This window comes from Symphalangus syndactylus, chromosome 4, assembly GCF_028878055.3.
Source record: "Symphalangus syndactylus isolate Jambi chromosome 4, NHGRI_mSymSyn1-v2.1_pri, whole genome shotgun sequence".
NCBI classification, from domain to species: domain Eukaryota; kingdom Metazoa; phylum Chordata; class Mammalia; order Primates; family Hylobatidae; genus Symphalangus; species Symphalangus syndactylus.
The window spans coordinates 79678146-79700856 of record NC_072426.2 but is presented as its reverse complement, the minus strand read 5'-3'; the positions used below and the strand labels follow the sequence as shown (position 1 = coordinate 79700856).

The following is a 22711-nucleotide window of genomic DNA, read 5'->3' as shown; positions in this document are numbered from 1 at the left end:
TCTTAACTGTAAGAGTTAAGATACTATCACCCAGGCTAGAGTGCCGTGGCACAATCTCAGCTCACTGCAATCTCTGCCTCCCAGGCTCAAGAAATCCTCCTGCATTAGCCTCCCGAGTAGGGCACCACAGATGCGTACCACCACACCTGCTAATTTTTTGTATTTTTGGTAGAGATGAGGTTTCGCCATGTTGCCCAGGCTGGCCTCAAACTCCTGAGTTCTAGCTATCTGCCTGCCTTGGCTTCCCAAAGTGCTGGGATTACAGGTGTAAGTCACTGCACCGGCCCTTAGCTGTATCTAAAAACACATCACCAAACCCAGGCCACCTGGATTTTCTCCTTTGATCTTCTAAATTTTTTTAAAATTATTATTATACTTTAATTTCTAGGGTACATGTGCACAATGTGCAGGTTTGTTACATATGTATACATGTGCCATGTTGGTTTGCTGCACCCATTAACTCGTCATTTACATTAGGCATCTCTCCTAATGCTATCCCTCCCCCATCCCCCCACCCCACAACAGGCCCCAGTGTGTGATGTTCCCAGCCCCTGGTGTCCAAGTGTTCTCATTGTTCAATTCCCACCTATGAGTGAGAACATGCAGTGTTTGGTTTTCTGTCCTTTGTGATTCTGCATTCTACATTTAGATCTTTGATCCATTTTGAGTTTTAATTTTCGAGAAGGATATAAAGTCTGAGCTTAGATTCTTTTTTTTTCTGTACATGGATGTCCAGTTTTTAAGCACCACTTGTTGAAGAGACTATAGTCCTTCATTTACTTGCCTTTGCTTCTTTGTCAAAGCTCGGCTGACTATATTTGCATAGGTCAATTTCTGGGCTCACTCTTTGGAACCATTGATCAATCTGCCTGTTCTTTCACTGATGCCATGCTATCTCAATTATTTAGCTGGATAGTAAGTCTTAAAGTTGGGTAGTGTCAGTCCTCTGAGTTGTCATTCTTCAGCATTTTGACTACTCTGAGTCTTTTGCCTCTTCATATAAGCTTTAGAATAAATGTGTTGATATCCACAAAATAACCTGCTAGAATTTTGATTGGAATTGTGTTGAATCTATAGATCAAGAAGGGGAGTATTAACATCTTAACAATACTGAGTCTTGCTATCCTTGCACATGAAATATCTATCGATTTATTTAGGTTTTCTTTGATGTCTTTCATCAAAGTTTTGAAGTTTTCCTCATATAGATCCTGTACATATTTTGTTTACTTTATTCCTACATATTTCATTTTGGGGGTACTCATGTAAATAGCATTGCGTTTGAAATTTCAAATTCCAATTTTTTCATTGCTAGTATACAGGAAAGGAAATAATTTTTAATATTAACCTTATGAAAATGGTGTTGATTTGTGTCCCCACTCAAATCTCATGTTTAATTGTAATCCCCAGTGTAGGAGGAGGGTCTTGGGGTAGGTGATTGGATCATGGTGGAGGATTTCTCCCTTGCCATTCTTGTGATAGTGAGTTCTTACCAGATCTGATTGTTTAAAAGTATGTAGCACCTCCCCCTTTTGCTCTCTCTTCCTCCTGCTCCAGCCATATAAGACGTGCCACCTCTCTCTTCACCTTCTGCCATGATTGTAAGTTTCCTGAGGCTTCCTCAGCTGTGCTTCCTGTGCAGCCTGCAGAATTGTGAGCCAATTAAACCTCTTTTCTTTATAAATTACCCAGTCTCAGGTAGTTCTTTATAGCAGTGCAAGAACAGACTAATACAGAAAATTGGTACTGGGAAGTAGAGCATTGCTATAAAGATACCTGAAAATGTGGAAGCAGCTTTGGAAGTGGGTAATGGGCAGAGGTTGGAACAGTTTGGAGAGCTTAGAAGAAGACAGGAAGGGCCGGGTGTGGTGGCTCACGCCTGTAATCCCAGCACTTTGGGAGGCTGAGGCAGGCGGATCACAAGGTTAGGAGATTGAGACCATTCTGGCTAACATGGTGAAACCCCATCTCTACTAAACACACACACACACACACACACACACACACATACACACACACACACACACACACATTAGCCAGGTGTGGTGGCATGCTCCTGTAGTTCCAGCTACTTGGGAGGGGCTGAGGCAGGAGAATCACTTGAGCTCAGGAGGCAGAGTGGTGAAAGTGAGCATCTCTTGTTCCAGATCTTAGAGGAAAGGCTTTCAGTTTTTTTCCCATTCAGTAAGATACTACTTGTGGGTGTGTCTTACATGGCTTTTATTGTGTTGAGGTATGTTTTTTCTATACCCTGTTTTTTTAAGGGTTTTTACAATAAAATGTTGAATTTTATCAAATGCATTACAGCATCAATTCACATTATTATGAATTTTGTCCTTCATTTGTTGATATGATGATCACATTGATTTGCATTATGTTGAACCATCCTTCCATTCTTGGCATAAATTCCACTTGGTCATTACGAATAATTTTCAATATGTTGTGGACTTTGTTTTGCCTATAAATTTTCTTGAGGATTTTTGCATCAATTTTCCTTAGGGATACTGGCCTGTAGTTTTCTTTTTTAATGTGTCTTTGGTTTAAGTATCAGGCATTGAAATATTCCTCCCTCCTCTATTTTTTGGAATAGTTTGAATAGGATTGATATTAGTTCTTCTGTAAATATTTGGTAAAATACAGCAGTGAAGCTATTGCTTCCAGGATTTTCTTTGTTGGTACTTTTTATTAAGGCTTTGAGCTCATCATTTGTTATTAGTCGGTTCAGGTTTTGAATTTCTTCATGGTTCAATCTTGGTAGGTTGAACTACTACAAGAAAACATTGGGGAAATTCTCCAGGACATTAGACTCGGGAAAGATTTCTTAAGCAATACCCCACAAGCACAGGCACAAAGCAAAAGAGGACAAATGGGATCTCATTAAGTTAAAAAGCTTCTGCACAGCAAAAGAGACAATCAACAAAGAGAAAATCCACAAAATGGGGAAACATATTTGCAAACTATCCATTTGACAAGGCATTAATAACCAGAATATATAAAAAGTTCAAACAACTGTACAGAGAAAAATCTAATAATCTGATTTTAAAATGGGCAAAAGATCTTAATAGACATTTTCAAAGAAGAAATACAAAAAGCTAATAGACTTAGGAAAAGGTGACCAACATCACTGATTATCAGAGAAATGCAAATCAGATCTATGAGGAGATATCATCTCACCCCAGTTAAAATGGGTTTTATTCAAAAGACAGGTGATAACAAATGCTGGTGAGGATATGGAAAAAAGCGAACCCTTGCATACTGTTGGTGGGAATGTAAATTAGTGCAACCACTATGGAGAACAATTTGGAGGTTCCTCAAAAAACTAAAAATAGAGCTACCATATGATCCAGCTATCTCATTGCTAGATATATACACACAAAAGAAAATAAGTATATCAAAGAGATAGCTGCACTCCTATGTTTATTGCATTACTATTCACAATATCCAAGGTGTGGAAGCAACCTAAGTGTCCATCAACAGATGAATGCATAAAGAAAATGTGCATATATACAATGGAGTACTATTCAGCCATAACAAAGAATGAGATTCTGTCATTAGTGACAACACGGAATGGTGCTGGATGACATTATTTTTAGTGAAATAAGCCAGCCACAGAAAGATAAACTTTGCACATTCACACTCATTTTGGGGAGCTAAACATTAAAACAATTAAACTCATGAAGATAGAGTAGAATGGTTGTTACTTGAGGCTGGGAAGTGCAGTTGGTGGGAGGAAGTGGGGATAGTTAATAGGTACAAAACACAGTTACAATGAATAAGGTCTATTGTTTGATAGCACAACAGGGTAACTACAGTCAGCAATAGTTTTTTTGTACATTTTAAAATAACTGAGTATAACTGTTTATAATACAAAGAAATAATAAATGTTTGAGATAATGGATATCCCATTTACCCTGATGTGATTATTATGCATTATATGTTTGTATCAAAATATCTCACGTACCCCATAAATATATATGCCTACTATGTACCCATAAAAACTGAAAAAGACCCATAGACAGTGACATCTGGGGATTCCCCTAATACAATAGCAGGTTCTGGCTGATCATCCCATAGGGAAGCCACTCAGCAGCCGCACAGTTCCACTTACACACACACCCCTAGTAATCAGCTCTGTTAGTGTATAAACATTAAAATATGTGCAGACAATATCACAAGTCATACGGGAAATGGAAAGCAAGACCACAGTGAGGTACAACTCCATACCCATTAAAATGGCTATTATAATGCAAACAAAAAAGATGGAAAATAACCATCTGGTAATCAGATTATGTTACCTCTGGTCATATGTACTAAAGAAGAGGGAGAGAACTCAAGGCCCCAGAACAAGAGAGAAGTCCAGGCCAGGCTCTGGGCAGTAACTAGTCATGTGGACTCTGAACAATTACCTCATCCTTCATGGCCTCAATTTCCACATCTGTGAAATAAAGGGTCTGGCCAGGAGACACATAACAGCATTCTACATGTAACTGAAGAAATTGTGTCATGGCTAGGTGCGGGAGGGTAATTAATGGAATTGCCTCTAAAGGGCAAATAATTAACAGAATTGCCTCCAGTTTCTCCACGGCTTTCTAAAGAGGGGTGAAGACTTGCTGGATGCCAGATGTCTTCCAGGGATCCTAGAGAATTGGTCTAGGGAGGCAATGCTTTACTGTATTATAGAAGAGGAATTAATCACACTAATTGCTTACTCTGTACTTTTGCTTAATGATACAATACAAACAAATACAAGAGAAATAATTTTAAAGCAAAGTGCCTTCAAGTTATTAAAGCTCCTGAAGAATCAAACATTACATCCATATATAGAATTAGTATACTAGGAGCAATTAACGATTTGATTTATAGATGTTTTTATATAGGTTTGATATGCAACAAGTCTAGGGGTATAAAAGTCAATAAAATCTGTCTTCTAATAAGCAGCAGTTTCTGCCTTTTTCTTAAAAAATAAATTATTATATCAAAATGGTAAAAATGAACATTTTAAAATAAAAATTATCAACATATATTATCATTCTGCCTACTGAATTTTAATTTATCCTCAAAGTTCCAAAAAAAAAAATTTCTTTCTCATGCAAAGTTTCCCCATATCCCTAATTAGGATGAATTATTGAAGCATCCTGGTGATTCCTGAACACTTTCGATCCTTCAGTTATTCAGGTCCAGTTTAATGGCACCTGAGAACAATTATATACTGAAAACTGTGCTAAACTGACAAAGGCGACCAAAGAGCTTATACAGGGGCATACCTGTACCCTCACATCAGCTCCCAAGTCTCCAGAGGGAAACGGACAGGACATGATGAATCAGCTCTCTTTTTACTGTATTATGCTTGGAAAGATTGTTATGGAGACACAGAAGACAGATAAATCAACCTTGCCTGGAAAACTGGAAACAGGTTCAAACAGGAGGCAAATTTAGACCAATATGTACCACGAACTCACTGATTCTTACAGGAGTATTATATTACCAGACAGACAAGTGAAATGACAAAGCCATTCTAGAAATAGAAAAGGTAAGCAAAAGAACCGAGAAGTGGAAGTTGAAGACCAGCTCTGGGCGCTTTGTGACCAGAGCCCAGTTGGCAGTGGGAAGATTTATGCTCTATACTAAGGATGTTCTCTGTAATGACACTCCACCATGTTGCACTAATAATTTAAGAGCATTTATATGAATATATACAATTCAGGGAAAGATAAAGAGAAAAATTTGCTATCAACTCTGTGTAGATTTGGAAACTGGTATCAAAGAAGCAGTTTCAGCTGCATTTCTTTGTCTAGAAAGTTTTATTTAAAAATGTAGTCTACTAACCTGAGCCTCAATTTTTGGCAATAAACTAAAAAATGCTACACAAACCATCACAGAATTCACTTTGTCCTTGCAGGAAAGAAAAAAGAAGAAAACAAACCTCCATACGAGAGGGGGTCTAAAAGAACTCTCTAAACCCCCATGATTTTGCAGGAGACAAGATAAGGCTAATCACCTGCAGCACCTGGACCCATCTAGAGTAACTAAATTTACTGAGGCTCCAGAGGAAGGTCTTCAGGACTCAGACCTTAGTTATGATTAGAAATTAATCACCTATATCTTCAGATAGCCCCCGTTCCATGTTTAGAAAGAGATCTTTGAGCACCCATCTTCATACAATTGAGAACAGGGTCACTGAGAGGGAGTCTCTGAGGTCACAGAGTGCATTAGTTCATTTTCACACTGCCATGAAGAAATACCCGAGACTGGGTGATTTACAAAGGAAAGAAGTTTACTTGATTCACAGTTCCACATGGCTGGGGAGGCCTCAGGAAACTTACAGTCATGGTGGAAGGGGAAGCAAACACGTCCTTCTTCACATGGCAGCAGGAGAGAGAAGTGCAAAATGAAGAGGGGAAAGGCCACTTACAAAACCATCAGATCTCGTGAGAACTCATTCAGTTTCATGAGAACAGCATGTGGGAACCACTCCCATGATGTAATCACCTCCCACGAGGTCCCTCCCCCAAAATGAGGGGATTACAATTAAAAATGACATTTGGGTGCAGACACAGAGCCAGACCATATTACAGAGCCAGAAGAGCTGAGCAGTGGGCGCTTAGTAAATGTTCATTAAACCAAACCCCTGCACAAGGCTGGTTTCATAGAGGTGCCACCTGTGCAATGGCAAAAGTCCCACACTCAGAGGGGACCTGAACTTGGTTTAATGCTATGTTTTCACTGCCTTCAAATTCTTAACAATTTTTGAACAAATGACTCCATTTTCAGTTCACACTGGGTCCTGCAAATTATGTACCCAGTCCTGCCCCTGAAACAAAGATATTGTTTGTTCATGAAGGGGCTCCCTCGACCCTTCCCTGCCCATCTCACTCCAAGATGCCTTAAGTAAAGGGACACAAAGAGCTAGGAGAAGGTAGTAGTTGATGATGATCTTGGAGGTCCCACCTGATCATGGCTGGCCATGTGTATGTGTGGGTGGGAGAATTCGCTTGCTCTCTCCTGGCAGCCTCCATCCCATGCACAAGGCCTGCACTTTGCCTGTCTGTCCCCCTACGTCCTCTACCTGACTCAGACCAGGAGTGTGGACTGGGGAGGGGAGGCATTGGGCCCGGTGCTCCTGGTCCCAGCTGGAGTTCCCTGTTGATCTGGGAGATTTGGCTCCTCTGACTACTCCTTCGCCATCCCCATTAGGACAGGAGTTGGTGAAAGGGACAGGGTGGGAGGCTTAATTAGCAGCCAGGACCAGGCAGCAGGCAGTGGGGCAAAGATCAGGCTGACTTTTCCTGCTACAGATCTGCTCTCTGGAAGAGGCATTCATGGACTGGTTTAGGCTGTGGCTTGGCTATTTTAGAAATATTCTTAACCCTTCCTGAGTCACTGGTGTCATCAGACTTCTCTCCCAGGGCACAGAGCACCAGACTGTTCCCTCTCCCTGTCCCCTCCTCCCCAGTCCCTGCTTTCCTCCCTGGCAGCTGAGAAGGTCAGAGTTTTCTCAGGGGTGGGGCAAGTTGACTTCTGCCAAGGAAAACTCCCGGGTCCCTGAGCCCCCTTCTTTGTCCTGCCCTGTGACTTTTCCCTCTTCATCACAGCTCTGGACTCAGCCAAGTGGCAGAATGGGCATCACCTCAGCCCTTCTTCTCATCTTATAAAATTGGAACCTCAGACTCTCTCATCTGAAAACAGCTGACCTGCATCCCAAGAGTAAGATGGGAAGCTGTAGTCCTGACTTCAAACCTCTGGCAGAGCAGGAGCCCCTGCGTGCCTGGCTTTGATGCCCCATTAGGGGCAAGTTTCCACAGCCAGAGCCCCTCATGGGGTTCCCTCTGCCTGTTTTTTCCTCCACTCCAGGTCCTTCCCAGAGTCTGGCTTCTTGGAAAAGCCTAGGCCAGGATATAGGCATTACCTGTGTAAGGCCAAGGGGAGTCCCACTGCGGGCCAGAAGGGCTCAACATCAATATATCTGAAATTCAAGCCATACAGGGGGAAGAGATATTGGCTCAGTGTCAAGGGTTTCTGTGTCCATGCTGGGCTTGCCTGAGCTGGGAGGCCAGGACATCTGGGCTTTGTGATGCCTTCTGACACTAGGAGTTGGAGTTTGCCACCAACTGCTATTGGGAAAGCTTGACTTGGTGATACAAGCATAAGGCTGATGATGCCACACAAATGCCCAAGGGCCTGTGGTGTGCCTGACACTGTCCTGGGCAGTGGGTACAGAGGATCAATAATCATTCTCTTCCTGAGAAAGGAAGCTCTCTTGGGCTGGTTAACCAGGCATCTGGCCACAAGCCTGGGCCAGTGTTGATGGGCTCCGGCAAGTGAGTCATCCCAACTAATTTCCCCTTCTCCAGGTTATCACAACCAGCCCAGCTCTAGAAGTGAAAGAGCTGGCTGCAGATGGGGGTGAGGCCAGATGAAAATGTTTTCGCTCCCCTCAAGGGCTGCAGAGGGGGCTCTTGCAAAGGGGGTCATTGAGCTGCAGTTTCTTCTGTCTCCAATCCAGAAAGAGCCTGATGGATTGATAAAGGTGTCCTGGGAAAGATTTTGAGTTCAAAGAGACAATCCGCTCCAGGAACTCCAGAAGAATTTTGTCTGGCGTTTAAAGAGTAAGAAGCTGCTGGGTGTGGCAGCTCACACCTGTAATTGTTATGCTTTGGGAGCTACAGGCATGAGGATCACTTGAGGCCAGGAGTTAGAGCTAACAGTCTGGGCAATACAGTGAGACGCTCCCCACTACAAAAAAGGCAAGAAGACCCCTCTCTTTACCCCTACTTGAGAGACGTGACTAGAGGGGCAGAAAGCTGGATGTCGGTGGGGGAGTCTCTCTCTTCAGGCAGAGGTAGGGCTGCTTCCTTGGACAGCGGCATAGATGGTATTTCTAGCTCTGCAGTTCCTGATGAAGACATACTGGGGCACCCAGGCTAACCTTTGGCAAAACTAGGAGCTGAACTCAGGAGTCCCTGATGCCAGCCTCGCTGATGCGACCCCCCCTCCCCTCCCCTCCCCCATGTGTCTTGCTCCCTAGCTCCCTCCCCACCAGCTTCCAGGCCAGGAGCCCCAGCTGGCTGGCGGAGGATGTCTTGCTCCTCAGCAGTTAGGATTTTTAAGTATTTATAGGAACATGGAACAGATCAGTGGCTGACAGGCCCAGGGAGTGTGCAGGCCCCTTCCCAGAGGTCTGCAGCTTCACTCTCCCTTCCTGCACCCCATCCTGATTTGATGGAACCCAGGATGACAAAGAGGGAGTAGGTGAGCAAGGTATGGGGTGGCAGCCTCCATAGGAGCTCAAAGGATGTATTTGTCCATCTGCCCTGGGCTCAGCTTCCACACTCTGAGTCACTCACATCCCTCTACCCTAGCCGGAGCTCACCTGTGTGCCCACACGACCAAGACCACACTGACCCCAAATGCACACTGTTTCAACTCTCAACACTTCACTGTCACACTCACGTGTGTACACACATGCTTTCTAAATTCCACAGCCACATGGATGCTCACAGGCTCACACCTTTGCACACACACAGGCTCACTCACAGACCTACGGGGGGCCCAGATCCCGGTCATTCCCCACAGGTCTTAATAAGGGTTCTGGGAGGGAAACTTGTTTCCTGTCTAAGGCAGGGTGGGAGTGTGTGTGTGTGGGGGGAACGAGAGTGAGTGTGAGAGTGCGTGTATGTTAGTGTGGGTGTGTACGTGTGTAAGGAGCAGGAGTGACTGGGTCCTGAGTTTAGGGAGTGGGGAAGAGAAAGGAGAGATGGAGACAAGCGTGGACCAAGAGACACTCAGAGCCGACATCCTGGAAGGGAAGCCAGGCTGAGATAAGAGCAAGGCAAAGAAATAGACACCGACAAGGATCAAGCCAGGGCGGGGTAGGGACTGGGGACAGAGCCTGCCCCCATGAGAAGCTGTCACATTGTTGCTCAGGTGGCCTGTGACAGCAGCGCCATCTCCAGCTGGAGCCTCCCCTCTCTGGATCTTGTCATTGTAACTTTGCTTTGCTACTTGGGCAGCCAGTTGTGGTGACAGGCAGGGAATATGGTGCCCAGGGCAGCTAGCCATGCCACTCCAGTCCGGCTGCCAACCCACCTGTCACTGCCCATCTCATCACCTGTGAGGGTGGGGGTGGGTGCAGATGAAACCAGCGATCAGCTTGGCTACCTTTGCCTCTTAGTGCCACAGTGGAGGCTAGAGGAGCAACCGGCCTTCCTCCCCAAAAGGTGGGCAGGGTTAACGGGACTTTGCCCAGGTCACTGAAGCTTGCAGCTGAGCTTGGGGAGAAGGGGCCGTCTCTGCTCCCAGGCACCCAGGAACTACTGGAGAGAGACAGGAACCAGCATATGAGGCAGGGGCTTAAGGAGGAGGTTGGAGAAGACACGCTTTTGGCATAAACCGGGGGCCCCTCTCTGCGCTGAGCCGGCGGCCTGCGCGGTGCTGAGCCTGCCCCTGGCGGCGTTCGCCTGGGACAGCGCCTGAGCGGTGGCCGATCCCACCTGGATGTCCCGGGCTGGCTCCCACCCCACGCCGTCCCAGGCCGCAGTGGGAAGAGGCTCGCGCTGGTCCTTGCCATGCTTGGCGGCGGCTGCTGCCGGGCTCGGGGTCCCGCGTCGCACACGCCCCATCAGCCCTGGCCACCGCTCCAGAGGGAACGCCCCGGGCAGCCGTTCCGGGCCCAGATGGCTGCGGGCCCCGGAGCCGAGAGAAGAAGCAGGTCCCAAGGCCGACTCCGCAGCAGCATCTCCGGCTTTGTCCGGGAAGCAGAGGCCGCCGCCGGCCACAGTCGTGGGCGAGAAGAAGGGCGCGAGGCGGCCGGGGCTCCTGCCGGGCACCCCACGTGAGCGTCGGTCGGGCCTCTCCATGACAGCTGCGGCCCGGGCTGCCTGGGGCCTGGGGCTCCGGCGCGGTCCGGCCTCGAGAAAGGAAGGCACTGCCCCAGTGGGGAAGGGGCAAGGCTGCGGCTCCGGCCACCGGGCGGGGGCACAGAAACGACCCCGGCGCCGTCTGAGCGCCCAAATCCGTTCCCGCCGCGGCCAGGAGACATCCGAGAGCGCCGGCGGCCGGGGGACCACAGGTCCTGGAACTCACCAGGCGACCTCGCGGCGCAAAAGCGGGCGGAGCTTGAGACTGGGCTTGGCTAGTCGGCCACGCTCCACCCCCGGGGGGCGGTGGGACTCGGATTTCGCCGCTGGTTTTAAAATTGTGCCTGCGGAGCCCAGGACGCTGGGAGGAGCGTTCTGCGCCCCTCCGGTCGCGGTCTCCGCGCTAAACCAACTTCCAGAGCCGCCTCTGTTCCCTGGAGGGGCGGAGGGGCGGGCGCCGAAGTCCCACGAAGTCGCAAGTCCTCAGCCTGGGGCCTGCCTGCTATGCTCCGGATGCAGGGGTGTACTCTGACTCGCTGCGCTGCTCCCTGGGGGCCGAGGCGTGCGCTGCAGGCTGGAGCTGCGGCTCCGAGGCTTTCAGGAGCCCCGGCTCCGCCATCGGTGGAGAAACGCTGGGGGCTTCGAGGTCGCGGCTTCCGGAAATCCGGTTACTGAACGGAGTTAGGGGTCAGGTTCCAAAGGGATAGCGCCCCGGGTTGTAATCACCACCTGGCCCGCCGCTTCCGCAGCCGCGAGTCTAGCGCGGAGCTGTTGGGTGGACCAAGCGGGTGAGGCGCTGGCAGGCAGCGGCTCCGCCTCGTAATCCTCCTCCGACCGGGGCCCAGGGGCTGGCCCCACCTTTCCCTCGGTCACCCACCAACGCCATTCCCTCGATCCCCAGCACCCCTCCAGGCCCCATTCGCTTCAGAGGCGCGAGACCCGGAAAACAAGGAAGAAGCGAGCTCAGCCTCAATCCCCGTTCCCACCTCACTTTCGGGGCCGCTGCGCTGGAGAATTGAAGGAGGCGGATCCCGGATTAAAGCCGCTCCCTTCGCAGCCTCTCTCCCCTTTCCTTCTGTCGGTGATGATTTCTTTATTGTCAGGCGAGAGCCAGGCTCCCCGCGCTCCCGGGTCCGGGCGGATGGGAGGGGGTTCCGGAGCTTACGCCTGGCGTCGGCGGGGGTGACCCCAGCGCCCTCGCCCGTGCAGGGGGAACAGCTGGTTCCCGCGGGGGTGGGGAAACCTGGACGGCGTGGGCTCGGGCGCCTGGCAGGCACGCGGGGCCTCTAAGGCTTGACCACTGTCACGGGTCCTGTAGTTGTTACTTCCCCGCTCGCCACGCCCTTCTCCTGGGACTGAGATTGATTCCCTGGCGGGTGTCGGGGACCTGGCGCCCTTGCAGGGACGACCCCGGAGTCTGATATGGGGACTTTAAGATCAGACGCTTGGGGGCCGGGCTGGGAAAAACTGGCGGAAAATATTATAACTCTACTCACAATGCCAGGCTGTTGTAGAAGCTCCTGGGACAAGCCGTGAAGTCCCCGCAGGAGGCTTCCGCGATATCCTAGGCGGTTGCTGAGTCCGCCACGGTCTTTTCCATTGACTCACAAGCGCCGCCTGGAAGAGGAGGCCGCTCTGGACACGCCGGCGGCGCCTTTGCCTGGGGGAGCGCAGCCCGAAGCTGTGGCGTGGCCGCGCTGGGAGCGGTGTGTCAGAGGCTGGGCCTGGGGACCCGAGGTTGGGCTGGGCGCAGGAGGTGGGCTCAGGGTTCTCCAGAGCACTCCCCTGAGCTAACCTGCAGGACGGCCGGGCCAGTAGGCATGGGGCCCGCGCGGTGACCTGCGGCCCCGAGGCTGGAGCAGCCACTGCAAACGCCGCGCTGGCCCCAAACACTGCGTCCTTGAAATGTTTTAATTAAGAATAATTAATAGGGCCGGGAGTGGAGGCTCAAGCCTTAATCTCCAGCAACTGGCGAGGCCGAGGAGGGAGGATCCCATGAGCCCAGAGGTTCAAGACTAGCCTGGACAACACAGTCAGACTCCGTCTCTACAAAACAAACAAACGAAAATAAAACAAACACAAAACTAAATTAGCCGGGCGTGGTGGCGCGGGCCTGTGGTCCCAGCTCCTCGGGAGGCTGAGGCGGGAAGATGGCTTGCGACCGCACCACTGCACTCCAGCCTGGGCTACAGAGCAAGACCCTGTCTCGAAAAATGTGTATGTCTGGGTAAATGTATAGATTTTAAAACTATTTTGAAGGCGGCCTTTTTAACTTTCAACTGCCCACTCTGGAGGAGACGCCTGACCCAGAGCGCTTTCCCTAAAGTTCGGTGCCCAAAGTCCACCTTCCCCTGGTTGGGGTCTCTGCCTTCAGCCAAGCCCTGCCTCCTGCAGAGGTGGGCTCCATGCTGTCTCCCGCTCCGCCCCAACTGGAAACAGTGTAAAGAATTGTCCACGGGGCGCGGTAGCTCATGCCTGTAATCTCAGCACTTTGGGTGGCTGAGGCGGGCAAATCGCTTGAGGTCAGGAGGTCGACACCAACCTGGCTAACCATGGTGAAACCCCGTCTCTACTACAACTACAAAAATTAGCCGGGTGTGGTGGCGGGCGCCTGTAATCCCAGCTACTCAGGAGGCTGAGGCAGGAGAATTGCTTGAATCCGGGAGGCGGAGGTTGTAGTGAGCTGAGATGGCGCCACCGCACTCCAGCCTGGGCAACAAGAATGAGACTGCGTCTCAAAAAAAAAAAAAAAAAAAAAAAAAAGATTTGTCAACTAGAGGGAGCGGCAATTCAGAAGCATGCTTAAGCCAAGTCCTCAAGCCTAGAAAGCATGAAGCAGGGGGCGTTTTGAAAGCATAAGGACAAAAGACCATGGGCATGGATGGCTGATTCCGGGATCAGCATCGTAATTTGTTGAGAAGGAGGCCGTGCTGTGCTGCCAGTTATTGCAGGTCGTGTCAGAATTTGATTGCAGTTCCTTCCACTTGGCATAAGGAGACACCATCAGCCTGATTGGGAGGGTCATGGTGAGATGGAGTCCGCCGGGGTGGCGGCGCTGAGCTGACCACGCCACTGACCATAGAGTGGAGCCTTTCCTGCCCCCTTAACCGCAGCTAACATCAAAAGCACTGATATGGGCTGTGTATCTGCGCTGGAACCTGAGTTGGTCTTTGTCTGTAATTACGATTCTTCTGGGTTTATTTTGCCTTTGTCTGTAATTACGATTCTTCTGGGTTTATTTTGCCAGTTCATTATCCAGCCCTCTGAAATCAGGCCTCCCAAATTTAGCAGGTGCTGGGGAGGACCCCAGGGAGTGGCTTGTGGGGGCTAGCTGGTGAAACTGCGCCTTTCCTTTCTGTTCTATGGGTGTGATGGTGTTTGAGAAATATGGGCTATGGTTCAGGCGCACTTCACGTGTGCAAAGATGGAGAAAGCACTCACCTACACATTTAGGCTCAGAATATTGATTGAAACATTTTGAATGATAAAAAATAAAATGTTATTTTTAAAGTTTCTCTGAGATTTCCCTTAAGTTTTGGTAGATATTCTTAAATTTTAGTGATCTCAGTTTGGGAATTAGGTAAGTCAAATATTGTATCCTTATTATTAGTTATACAGAACTATGCCTTAGACTTTGTTAGAAACGTCTGCTTCAGCTTGACTGACTCATTTTCCATTTCTGGTTGTAGAAATCGAACTGACATTTTAATGCTGTGGCCACCTTTAAATAAAGTACAATGTGACAAAAAAAAATACAGACGTTTTCAGAGATAAATACATTCTTTGACATCTGAGGTTACAGCAAGTCTATTCTTCACCTGCTTGCTTGTTCAGAGTTGTAATATTTGCTTTGGTGTAGAGCTGAAGACATAAATTGGTAACCAGTGGAATTATATGGCCTCAGACTTTATTTATTTTCATCATTTGTTTCACTCATATGCAAATTTATTCTGTACCAGGAAATGTCAATTTAATTATATTCTACAGTACACAGTGAATCATGTGAAGTTAGTCAAGTTGTAAATTCACTGGAACCATATAAGCTCACAAAAATGTATCAGTGCATGATGGTTAAGTGACTTTTCCCTGAGAAAGCGTATCTGTTTAACTTGCATGATCTCACCCTTTAGTGTTTACTTCTTTAGTCTACATTTGTTTCTCAGTTTTTAGTATAATCGTGATATGAAGAGACAAGTGAAATCACCACAATTTTGTTTTCCAAAATGTGAGACTATGCAGATACTGAAATGAGATTGAATATCCAAAATATCAAACCACAATTATGGCTTTGCTTTACTTTTTGCCAATTTAAGTGACATGTGGCCTAGAATAGTTGGTAGGTATTCCTACCACAACCTTGCTTAGAATAGTGGTTGGCTAAATATAAATTTTAGAGATGAAGGTTGTTCTATACTCAGATTTCAATGTGATTGCTATGTCCACTTTACTTTCTTTAAAATACATATTTTTCTTACTTTTCATTTTCTTTTTCTTCTTGGTTGACTTATTTTGGCTCAGGGATTTTTTTTTCCTTACGATCTCAAGAAATTTTTCTCATGTAAAAAGACATAATCGTGCCAGGTGTGGCTTGTAATCCCAGCACTTTGGGAGGCTGAGGTGGGTGGATCACCTGAGGTCAGCAGTTTGAGACCAGCCCGGCCAAAATGATGAAACCTCGTGTCTACTAAAAATACAAAAAATAGCTGGGCATGGTGGCAGGTGCCTGTAATCCCAGCTACTTGGGAGGCTGAGGCAGGAGAATCGCTTGAACCCAGGAGGCAGAGGTTGCAGTGAGCTGAGATCATGCCATTGGACTCTAGTTGGGTGACAAGAGCGAAACTCTATCTCAAAAAAAAAAAAAAAGGTAACTTTTCCCATATAAAAAAACCCACAAGATCTGAAATACAGAGCGAAGCATAATGCTTTGCAGGTCATAGATGTAATCTTTCTTCCAGGAAAAATTTCTTTCAGATGTGACCAGAATTGGAAACATATTCCCAAACATATTCCCTCCCAAACATATTCCCTACCTCCTAAGTCAGGTAGCACTGGCTTAGGAGATGAATGAGGAGGAGTCTGCAGGCTACCTCAAGGATAAGAAGCAGGCAAAAGGCAAGCACAGGGGCGGCATGCACTTGGACTAGGGCTGCTCCTTCCTGGGCAAGTTTCAGAAACTCACTGACAGTTAGAGCTAGAAGCTCCCATAGAGATGAATGCCCATGTTTTCCAGATGGGAGAACTGACTCTTAGGCTGAATGACTTGTCTAAGACTCTGGGGCCAGAACAGGGACTTTATTCCAGTATTTCTTGCATGAAACCATTCTACTTGCCACGTTTCTAATTTATAACTTCTTAAAGGTCATTTTAAAAAGGAAATAACATAAACATCAAGTCTGGAGGCTAGTGGTGGGATTATTCACATTTATTTTTCCACTTGACATTTCAGGGCAATAGTGTTGCTTAAGTAAAACTGAAATTATCCTGGGAATATAAAAAATAATATTTGCATTTTGGTGTGGGATGATTAGAATCTTGTTTTCAAATTCCTTGTTTGAAAGGCTATTAAGAAGAATAAATCCTCACTTAATAGTTTTCTAATTCCTTGGTGGTATCCTCTGTCCTTTGGTAACATGTGAAAGTAGAGCACACTTTTCTATTTTTGTTCCTGCCGCACCCCTCATAAGGTGAAGCACACATAGAGCACTCCCAGAGTCAGTGTGAGCCCAGCACCAGCTCAGGCTGCCGATGCTCCAGAGTCGGATTCCATCTTCCACTTAAATGGCAGCCACAGGTAGATGTGCCCCTCACAACCAACTCTGTGCGTTCATAATCTCTGTTTATTCTACAAGTGGTTTCCACACAAAAAATGGCACAAGGTTTCGCAGAAGACAACTACATAAAAATCAGCATACTTAAATTCACAGCAAATAATCAGACAATCAATGAAAATACTTACCCAAACACTAATTGTAGACTATGCCTTCTGAATATATTTGTCATAAACTTGGAGTAAGGAATCCTCACAGGCAGTGAACAATTCAAAAAATGCAAAGCTGTTTGTTAGAATATTGGTGCTTTCGGGTAGAAACTCTCATCCATATCCTAGTAAGGGTTGAAGTTGCACAGGTGTTTTCATTTGTCAAAGCCCAGAAAACCATGAGCTTTAGATTTGTGAATTATGTTGTATTATATGCAAACTTTCTTTTTAAAAATGAGCTGTAAGTGGTCTCCCAGACAGTAGCTCAGCCTCCAGGACTGTCTTCCAGCATGGCCAAAGACACCTCTTCACACAAGATGGTAGCAACAAATCATAGGTGCAATCACACCAAATTCACAAAAGATCAATTGAAAATCCTCATCAATAACTTCAATCAAAAATCTTACCCAGGTTACACTACCAAACAAAAACTTGCTTTAGAAATTGATACAGAAGAGCCCAGATTGCTTGTTTAATGCTTCTAGGACTTTTCAGTGGATTAGTCTAAAAGATGTGTATTTTTAAATTTTTTAATAAAAATTTATAATTTTTAAGTAAACCTTTCTGTTAACAGTCTTGATTAGAGGATTTTAACTATGCTCAGGGATAGTACATCCGTATCTTCTTCTATTTCATTTGAAAAGTTCCAGTTTTCAATGTCACACCCATAATGAGGCAGAGTCTAGCTCTGTCGCCCAGGCTGGAGTGCAGTGGCACAATCTCGGCTCACTGCAACCTCCAACTCCCAGGTTCAAGCAATTCCCTACCTCAGCCTGCGGAGTAGCTGGGATTACAGGCACATGCCGCCACACCTGGCTATTTTTTGTATTTTTAGTAGAGATGGCGTTTCACCATCTTGGCCAGGCTGGTCTTGAACTCCTGACCTCGTGATCCACCCACCTCCATCTCCATCTCCCAAAGTGCTGGGATTACAGGCATGAGGCACCACGCCAGGCCTTTTTTTTTTTTTTTTTTTTTTGAAACGGAGTCTCACTCTGTCGCCCAGAATCGAAGAGCTAGGCACAGATTCCAGAAAAGACCAGAACCTGACTTTAGATTCAAGCCACAGCCAAGGGCAAGATCAACCTGGTGTGGAATTTCAAAGTAGAGAAGCCAGACGGTGTCATACCACCTATAGCGCCTTTCAATTACACACTCTCATCAAGGCATTTATGAAAAATCCATACCCTGGGACTGATTCCAGAGAACAACTTGCTGAAGAAATTGGTGCTCCAGAGTTGAGTCCAAATTTGGTTTCAAAATCAAAGATCTAGATTTCATCTCCACAGAAAAAGAGAACCTGTTGTGTTCTCAGAACAAGAAGACCAGGGGCAAGATTTCTGAGGGACTTCAAGGTACAGAAGATACACAAAATGGCACCAACCTCACTAGCACTCTCATCTCTCTAGAGCCAGAACATGGTGAACACAGTCAAGTTCAGTGTATTGGATATTATCAACTTAGGCCCCAACTCTCTCTCACAGTCTTCCTGGGAATCTATCCTTTTGCTGAAAGTGCAAGTTAAGCTTTCTGAAGATGGTAAAGGACTTGGCCGGGTGTGGTGGCTCACGCTTGTAATCTCAGCACTTTGGGAGGCTGAGGCAGGAAGATTGCTTGAGCCCAGGAGTTCGAAACCAGTCTGGGCAGCATAGTAAGACCCTGTCTCTATTATAAAAGCAAAATAAATAAAAAGGACTGTGGGAGGCCGAGACAGGTACAGGAGGCACCATACCACCCTATTGACACAGCCTGGATCCAGAGTTCGGCAGAACTTGAGACAATGAAAATAAACTTAGTAATAATCATTTTTCAATCATAGCAGTAATTATTGATTTGGACAAAAATCAGTTAACCTCAAAACCTTAAAGTGACGCTGCTCTGCCTATGGAGTAGCCTTTCTTTTATTCCTTTAGTTTCTTAATAAATTTTCTTTCACTTAAAAAAAAACCTTATAGTTTGACCAAGAATGAGATATATACCTCATCTCAAAGAACCTTCTCACACACACTTATTAATTACAAAAGGAAAATCAGTAATTCTGCAGTGGAGAAATATGGCCAACTCCACCTTAACCAAGTGGCTGGAAGTCACTGCACCAGTAATGGCACAAACCAATGTGAGATGCTTCCTGATACAATACACTAAAAAGGGCACAGTCTCTTCTGCATGTTGCTGACAAAAAGTGGGTAAGCTGAAACTGAAACTAATAATTAGGCAATGTCAAGCAAACACCAATTCAGGTTGACAGTCTGCAAAGTAACATCCATGTACTCTTCAGCAATGGATTGATCCTAGCTACTCAGGAATCTGAGGCGGGAGGATAGTTTGAGGCCAGGAGTTCCAGATCAGCTTGGGCAACATGATGAGACCCCATCTCTACAAAGGTCTTTTTAAAAATGAGCTGGGCCGGGAGCGGTGGCTCATGCCTGTAATCCCAGCACTTTGGGAGGCCGAGGTGGGCGGATTACGAGGTCAGGAGTTCAAGACCGTCCTGGTTAACACGGTGAAACCCCATGTCTACTAAAAATACAAAAAATTAGCCTGGCGTGGTGGTGGGTGCCTGTAGTCGCAGCTACTCCGGAGGCTGAGGCAGGAGAATGGCGTGAACCCGGGAGGCGGAGCTTGCTGTGAGCCGAGATCGCGCCACTGCACTCCAGCCTGGGAGACAGAGCGAGACACTGTCTCCAAAACAAAACAAAACAAAACAAAGCAAAACAAACAGGTGTGGTAGCGTGCATCTGTAGTCTCAGCTACTCAGGAGCCTGAGGCAGGAGGATAGTTTGAACACAGGAGATCGACGCTGCAGTGAGCTATGGTAGTGCTACTGCACTCCAGCCTGGGTGACACAGCACTTTTCTGTTTCCAAACAACAACAAGAAAACAAAAAAATGGATAGAATAATGACAATAAAAATGGAGAAAAAGTAGGCTGACTCAGGAAATGCTTAGAAAGTGAAGCCATACCTCAAAGAAATTGTGGATTTGGTTCCAGACCACCACAATACAGCAAATATTGCTGTTAAGTCGAGTCACACAAATTGTTTTGTTTCCTTGTGAATATAGTTATATTGACTGGGTGTGATGGCTCATGCCTATAATCCCAGTACTTTAGGAGATGGAGGCAGGAGGATCACTTGAGGTGGAGGTTGCAGTGAGCCAAGATCGTGCGACTGCCCTTCAGCCTGGGCGACAGAGTGAGATTCAGTCTCAGAAAAAAAAAAAAAAAAGAAAAAAATTAGCCAGGCATGGTGGTAAGCGCCTGTAATTCCAGTTACTATGGAGGCTGAGGCAGAGAACTGCTTGAACCCTGGAGGCGGAGGTTGCAGTGAGCCGAGATCATGCCACTGCACTCCAGCCTGGGTGACAGAGCGAGACTGGGTCTAAAAAAAAAAAAAAAAAGAAAAAAAGAAAAAAAAGGCCGGGTGCAGTGGCTCATGCCTGTAATCCCAGCACTTTGGGAGACCAAGGCAGGTGGATCACGAGGTCAGGAGTTCAAGACCAGCCTGGCCAAGATGGTGAAACTCCATCTCTACTAAAAATACAAAAAATAGCCAGGTGTGGTGTCATGTGCCTGTAATCCCAGCTACTCCAGAGGCTGAGGTAGGGAATTGCTTGAACCTGGGAGTTGGAGGTTGCAGTGAGTGGAGACTGTGCCACTGCACTCCAGCCTGGGCGACAGAGCTAGACTCTGCCTCCTTATGGCTGTGACATTGAAAACTGGTACTTTTCAAATGAAATAGAAGAAGATACAGATGTATTATCTCTGAGCATAATTAAAATCCTCTAATGAAGACTGTTAACAGAAAGGTTTACTTAAAAGTTACATTTTTTTAATTAAAAAATACACTTATCTTTTAGACTAATCCACTGAAAAGTCCTAGAAGCATTAAACAAAACAGAAGCAGAAAGCTCCTTGGTGTCATAACTTTGGATTCTCCATATCATCACTCACTAAAAGGAACCAAAGCTTCTTGGAGAAATGGCTGCTTTCTGGCTGCAGGCAGGCAATGTGCAAAATCAGTCTAGAGCATCTTGTCATACTGGAAAGCAAGGACACTTTTATGCCCCTCAGGGTCATGTCCATAGGATCCAAGAGGCAACTTGAAGGAGGTCCCACTATCCAAACATGAACTAATATAAGCATCAATAATAACGATGACCACAAGCCAGGCATGGTGGTTCACACCTGTAAGCCCAACACTTTGGGAAGCTAAAGCAGATGGATTGCTTTAGCCCAGGTGTTCAAGACAAGCCTGGACAACATGGTAAAACCCTCTGTCTGCCAAAAATATAAAACAAAAAAATTAGGCAGGCATGGTAGCATGTGCCTGTAGTCCCAGCTACTTGAGAGGCTGAGGTGGCAGGGTCACCTAAGCCCAGGAGTCTGAGGCTGCAGTGAGCTTTGATTATGCCACTGCAGTCCAGCCTGGGCCATAAAGCAAGATTCATCTAAAAAAAACCCAAACAAACAAAAATGATGATGATGATGATGATGATGAGGACTGCAATGAGCAGGTGCACACCTGATGTTTAAATCATCAAGCTTATAATGATATTAAAGCATGCAGTCAATAGAATAAATACATCATCCAGATATTGGAATTAGCATTAAAAGACTACAGTATTCCCCCTTTATCTGTGGGGCATACTTTGGAAGACCTCCGTGGATCTCTTAAGCCATGGATAATACCGAACCCTACATTAGCACTGTGGCTATAACTTTTGCAGTTTGAGGTACAAAAACAAAACTAGCAAGAATTTATTTTTCCATTTCCACAATTTTACAAATAAAAGATTAATTCTTGCCCTAGATGTTAGCAACCTCAGCATATTTCTTTTCCTCATTAAGTAGAAAACTTTCTGCTTTTCAGTTACTGAAAGCATTTTCAGGTTTCTCTTTTGCATATCTGAATTGCCAGCATCACTACTCTTGCATATGGGGACCATTACTAAATAAAATAAGGGTTACTTGAACACAAACACTGCTATACTAAGCTAGGTCCATCTGATAACTTAGATGGCTGCAAATGTCTAATGAGCAGGAAGCAGGAAGTGTGGATCTGCCGAGCAAAGGGATATGTCGCATCCTGAACCGGATACAGCAGAATGGCGGGAGGTTGCATCACATTCCTTAGAACAGTGCATGACTTAAAACTTATAAACTGTTTACTTCTGGAGTTTTATATTTAATATTTTTTGACTGTGGGTGACTGAAAGTGAGGAAAGTAAAGTCACATACAAGGGGATACTACTATATTATAGATATGCTCAAGGACTGAGATAATAATAATATTGAGTAAATGTGAAATCTCAGCAGAGATAAAAACTTAAAAAAATAAAAATTCTAGTACTTAAAAATACAATGTCTTACAGAAAAATTTAATTAGACTGAGAAGAGGCAGGAGAATAATTCCCAACATTAATTTTTAAAAAATCAACCCATTTTTGGCTGGGCACGGTGGCTCACACCTATAATCCCAGCACTTTGGGAGGCAAAGGCAGGCAGATCATGAGGTCAGGAGATCGAGACCATCCTGCCTAACACGATGAAACCCCGTATCTACTAAAAATACAAAAAAATTAGGTAAGCGTGGTGGCAGGTGCCTGTAGTCCCAGCTACTCGGGAGGCTGAGGCAGGATAATGGTGTGAACCTGGGAGGTGGAGCTTGCAATGAGCTGAGATCATGCCAATGCACTCCAGCCTGGGCGACAGAGCAAGACTCTCTCTCAAAAAAAAAAAAAAACAAAAAAAGAACCAACCCATTTTTAATTTCTTCAAGTGCTTTCTAGGATTTTAGGAAACCAGAATACTACTTAGAAAACTGGTAAATAAAAAAGTAACTGATAAATAGAAAATGGTAAATAAAAGGAAAGAATCCCAT

General features: G+C 46.0%; 2 pseudogenes; both read left to right on the top strand.

The window, feature by feature from the left end:
• Positions 1-10491: 10491 nt before the first annotated feature.
• On the top strand, positions 10492-11116 carry LOC134736480 (uncharacterized; annotated as a pseudogene).
• Positions 11117-17120: 6004 nt separating this feature from the next.
• Positions 17121-18255, top strand: LOC129480837 (double homeobox protein A-like; annotated as a pseudogene).
• Positions 18256-22711: the final 4456 nt, after the last annotated feature.